The sequence below is a fragment of the Hyperolius riggenbachi genome, chromosome 5 (assembly GCF_040937935.1).
Source record: "Hyperolius riggenbachi isolate aHypRig1 chromosome 5, aHypRig1.pri, whole genome shotgun sequence".
In the NCBI taxonomy this organism is placed as follows: domain Eukaryota; kingdom Metazoa; phylum Chordata; class Amphibia; order Anura; family Hyperoliidae; genus Hyperolius; species Hyperolius riggenbachi.
The window spans coordinates 195076254-195082253 of record NC_090650.1 but is presented as its reverse complement, the minus strand read 5'-3'; positions in this window follow the sequence as shown (position 1 = coordinate 195082253).

The window sequence follows — 6000 nt, the reverse complement described above, 5'->3', positions numbered from 1 at the left end:
TGCTATATCTCACATGTGTATTCTGCTTTGAAGTGATGGTCATCTGGCTGTACTACATTTGCATCTGAAGGGACTTCAGTGAATAAGCTGGGGTAATCAGACAATGGCAGAAGTGAAGTGTGGAAGTCATTGACACTTGAAACATTTACACTTCTGTTGAGGAAGAGCCTCCTGTGTGTTAAACACTATTTCGTTGCGAGGAAATTAAATTATTGGTGGAGGTGCAAACTATATCCTTATCTTTGATCAGCCAGGAAATACTGTCAACATTGGGGTTGTCACCTGTAACGTGGACTAGGGAAGTCTTTTCATGTATGTAGATGTTAGATCTCTGGAAATCCAATTATGACTGAGGATGTAATTAAATCTAGTTCTCCACCCCCCCCCCCCCCCCCCCGTCCACACGGGCTTAAAGCCTCTAGGCGAATATTTCATTATAAAAACCAGGGGACAAATACCTCAAATCAGTCCCCTCCTGACGGTAGCTGCGGCTGGTCTCCTGGCCCAAGCTAGTGGACTCCTGGTCTAACCAGAATTGTGTCCGTCCACAAAAGTCCAAGGTTCTTCTATCTGGATCCCTGTATTTTGGTAAGCAAATTGCTTGTTGTGTATTTTTGTAATTTTTACTTTTTTTTTATTTCAAATATTTTTATTGATCAAATTCCGAGACCGCACTGACATTACATTCAACTTATATGACATGTATAGTACCAGATTATAGCACAGTTGTCAAACCATGTATAATATAACAGCCAAATTGTCAATAACAACACGTCATGTGTCCCAGAACTCCATTTTAGTTTTCTCCCTCCCCCCTCCCTCATGGGTCCCCCCGCCTCCCACTTGTTCGTCCTCCCTCCTCCCCCCCCCTGCATGTCTCAACTGTTAGTTTCCTTGTACCATTCTTGTTCAGACTCTGATGGGTATAGGACCATGTCCATCTATAAGTTTGGGTAGTGGGTCATCCTACCCCGAGCGGGCCCAGTGTACCATGCATATGCTCCGTTAGATACCATTTGGTCAACTTAAAGTTCCCCATTAAAGCAATTCTTTCCTCCAATGATAGTTGTATGACTATATACTTTTTCCAGACTCTAAAGAAGGCCTTGGTTCTTTTATCTTTAGCATGCAAAGTATTTAATTTATCTAAAATGAAGAGGCGGTGTAGTTCTTGCTGTACCATGGTCACTGTGGGTGGATCTTTGTCTAACCATTTCATGAAAATCGTTTTTCGGGCTACCATTAGCAATATATGTAATAAGGGCGTTAATTTTTGGTTGATGTCATTGATTTCTTTGGGGAAATAATTAAATAAGCACAAATATTGATCTTTCACTAGTTTTTTTTTTACATAGACGGTTGGCATAGAGCAATACCCTCTCCCAGAATTTCTCAATGGCAGTGCAAGACCATATGCAGTGAAGTAAGTCTGCCTCTTTAAGTTACATTTTGGGCAATATGGGCTGTAGTGCTCTGGCGGTTGTCTATATTTGATATTAAATGCGAATTTCGCTTTGTGGATTAAAAGAAGATGAGACGTTCTCCAAACTTCACTGATAATACAACTACGGATCACATTCCATCCTACTGCTATCTTGTCGACTGCAGTTTCGTCTTGGAGGGTATTACTCCATGCCTTAAAGATCTGTCCTTTTGTCTTATTTATCTCTAATGTCTGGAGCCCCTTATATAGGTCAGATAAGGATTTATCTCCTCCCCCCGGCAGTATGTATCGGTCAAAACTGGTAGCTTCCGCTATTGGTTTCACATCTCGCACCAAAGAGCTGACCATGGACTTCATCTGTAGATAGGGGAGAATGTCACTACTTTGCAAGTGATAGGCTTGTCTTAGTTCCATAAAGGGGATCCAGTTCCCTCTTCTAATGTTGAACATGTGTCCTAATGTTCTTATTCCTTTCTGTTCCCAGGCAGAGAACCCAGACTGTTCTGTGCTTGGGGGGTAGTTTGGATTACCCCAAATTGGCAGATACTTAGAAATCCGCCCGGGAAGACGAAACATTCGCCTCACCGCCTGCCAGGCCGCTATTGTGTCTCGGAACATTGCATTTACTTTTAGTCTGAGGGGTAAGTGTTTGACTCTGGCATGTAAAGACCCACCAGTGACCAAGGTAGTGCCATTTCAGCTTCTAGATTATAATTGGAATGCTTACTTGTTTGGTTAAGCCAGTCCCTGACATGCCTCATAATGGCTGCCAAGTTATAGGCTCTTACATTTGGAAGGTTAAAACCTCCTAATTCTTTTGGGCACTGTAGTTTAGCCAACGCAATTCTTGTTTTTTTGCCCTTCCACAGGAATCTGACAAAAGCTGTATTTAACGACTGCAGATCCTTGTGCCTGAGTAGGAGTGGGATTGTTTGCAGGGGGTACAGAAGCCGGCCCATGGAGACCATCTTTATTAGTGCAGCCCTACCTGCTAGCCCTATTGGCAGGTTGTGCCATCTGTTCAATTGTTCTATAATGCTTTTAAGCAAGGGAGTATAGTTACATACATATAGTTCTGCTGGATCTCTAGGGATGGTTATCCCTAAATATTTAAATTTCGTGGTACCAATTGCCACTCCCAATGATCTCCATGCTCCTACTGGTGCTTGCTTGGATAATGGGACAAGTAGGCTTTTGTCTCTATTTACTTTATACCCCGTTAAGGTACCTAACTCTTCTAGTATCTGGAATATTTCTGGCAATTGTCTAATGGGGTCCTGCACAAATAGGAGAGCATCATCCGCAAACAATGCCTGCTGAATATCTACCTGCCCAATCTTAATTCCTGCAATTCGTGTTCTCAATACAGTCATCAGTGGCTCCAGCGCTAGATTAAAGAGCAAAGGGGATAGTGGGCACCCCTGTCTCGTACCCTTGGTTAATTGTATGGAATTAGAAATATTGCCCTGGGTAACTATTCTTGCTGATGGGTTAGAGTACATAGCTTGGACCGCTTTTGCGAAAGCTCCTGAGATTCCCTGTCTCCGCAGCACCGCCTGCAACCAATCCCACTCCACATTATCAAAGGCTTTTTCTGCGTCAAGCACAAGGACCGCCGTGTCTTTGTAGGTGTGGGGGTACGCTTTGGTATGTTCAAGTACCGCTAGAATTTTCCTTACATTACTCACCGCAGATCTGTTTCTTACAAAACCCGACTGGTTTGGGTGTACCAACTTTGGAACTATCTGTGCAAGCCTGTCGGCCATGATTTTTGAAAAAATTTTCATGTCCTGGTTTAACAGGGAGATGGGGCGATATGAACCCGGTTTTGTGGGATCTCTCCCCTCTTTTGGAATGAGTTTAATGTAGGCTAGCTGGCCTGTGCTGGGATATTGGCCTGTATTTAAAATGGAATTATACACCCGAACCAGTGAGTCTGCCACATCTTGCTTCAATATTTTAAAAAATTCCACTGGAAGCCCATCTGGCCCTGGAGATCTTGCGTTGGCTAACAGTTTAATAGTTTGTAGTACTTCTGCTTTAGTCACTTGTGCGTTTAACATGTCAGAGTCATCACTTGTAATAGTGGGAAGCCTAATCCGTTTGAGCATATTGTCTAGATCTTGGACACCGGTGAAGGCCCTTGTATAGAGCTCAGAATAAAACTTGGCAAAGATATCATTTATTGCTTTTGGGTCACGGGTGGTGGTACCATTCTCTGTTTGAAGTGCAATTGGAGCGTCCTGTTTTTTAGTCTGACTGGATGCCAAATTTGCCACCAACCTTCCCGCTTTATCCCCATATCTGTGAAAAAACAGGTCTGAGTGAGCCCTATGGAGAGCCTCCCTTAATTTTTACTTTTGTAACTTTTTATTTAGTTTTTTTTTTTGTAATCTTTTGTATATATTCTGTTCTGCATTGTTCCACTTTTTTCCCTGGAATATTAAATTATTATTTAATAAGCCTGACTTCTGCTGTACTAAACTAACACTCATAGCCTAGAAGAGACTGAAGTGTAACCGTGTATAAGTTTCATGCCTAATTGTATGCTTGAGCAACACTACCGTATGAGATTGTAACTGCATTGTGTGTATGAGGCACTTCTGCGCTCGACAGCCGAGTGGGAAGTCTAACAGTATCGTTCGGAACGACTGTTAGTGGTTTTGCTGCACGACAGTGTAACTTGCATTACAAATCAGTGCCTGATTGTGCTGTGTTACTGTACAACTGTACTGTGTGTGTGGGTGCGTGGCGTTCCCGTATTCGGCCTAAGCGCAAAGCTGACCCAAATACGAAAATGCAGAGTGCGCTTTGAGCCCTCGACAGCTGAGTGGACGTGTCTAGCAACGGCTAGTGGTGGCAGTGGGAAGTGTTTGAGGGGTCCCAGCCTGGTTTGTAGCTTAAATAAGGCTGTTCCCCGCTTGATCAGGTCAAACCCGCAGTCGGGAACCGTATACGCAGGCGTGCCATGGGCCGGTTCCTGACATAATTGACTGGCTGTGGTGGGAACGTTTAGTACATTAGTACGCAGTTTAGCTCGCTATTCTGAGTACTAAAGGCTGGAAGCTTGCTAGAAGCAACTAGCCTACAGAAGTCTACTCAGTGCAGAATCTATATACTTTTTTTTTGTTCAAAGATACACACTTGGTATTTTGTTTTCCCTTCCCCCCTTTTTCTTTTTATTTTTTTGCAACACGATGGCTCAGAAAGCATCCAGCTATGCAAGGCAAAACAAAGAGATACTACTCAACCTGTGTGAGCACAAAGGCATCGAGACGGTGAGCGGCCAGACTAAGGAGCAGTTAGTTCGTGCCCTCGAGGAGTATGATGAGGCAGAGCAAGCTCGTGCTTCAACGTCAGCGGATGCAGCTCACGACACGCCAGAGGAGGAATCGCTCCCGCTACAGAATGCGAGTGGAGACGATGTCCTGGATGATTCACCGAACACGGAGATGACATCCCTGGAAGCTGATCTACGGCTACTGAACTCGGCTGATCCTGAACTGCGCCTAAAGCTGATCCTACTGCACCGACAGGCAGAGAAGGAACAAGCGGCACAGCGACTCCAGGCCGAGAGGGACAGACTCCAGGCCGAGAGGGAACAAGCTGCACAGCGACACCAGGCCGAGAGGGAAAGTGCTGAACGGCAACACCAGCTGGAGCTGGCTAAACTTCAGCAGCAGAACCGGTCTGCTGGACCCGCAGAACGCGAAGGTGAGTGAGTCCACAGAATCCCCCTGGATAAGTTCCCCGCTATGGACAAGGACTCTGACATAGACACTTTCCTACAGGGGTTTGAAAGGACTTGTCGGCAGTATGGGGTGCCCCGTGAGCAGTGGGCAAGATACCTCACACCAGGGCTGAGAGGCAAGGCCCTGGAGGCATTTGTGAGTCTCCCCCAGGAGGAAGAAACAGACTTTGAGGCAATTAAGAAAGCCATCATTGCATGATACCACCTCACGCCGGAGGTGTATCGAAAACGTTTCAGGACAGTGCAGCGAGGTCCTAATGACAGCTACCTGGATCATGCTTGCAACCTGTGCACTGCCTTCCAGAAGTGGTTAAAATGACTGTCAGTCAAAACCTTGGATGCCCTGCAGGAGCTGATGATAAAAGACCAGTTCCTACACACCTGTCCTGTTGAGGTCCGGCTGTTTGTACTGGATCGAGAACCAAAAACAGTGGATGCGGAAATGGCCGATTCCTACACCGCCCATAGAGCACCTGAGTCCCAGAGGACTACTACGCCCAGCTGGAGGGGAGAACAGAGTGCTAAACCTGTGTCACCCAGCACCCAGAGGAGGCAAGCACCGCTGTCTCCTGGATTCAGGCAACCAACCACTGACACTCGGAAATGCTTTGTATGTGACAGGGTGGGTCATATCAGCACGACTTGCCCAGAGAGGAAGAGGGAGGCCCCAAAATCCAGTGAGGCCTCAAACCCCAGTGAAGTCCCAACGGCTTTGTGTACTACCAGGAATGCCACTGGCTATGCAGAGAATCTGCAGCTTGTCACGGTTGGGGGTACAGTTGCCACTGGGCTGAGAGACACTGGA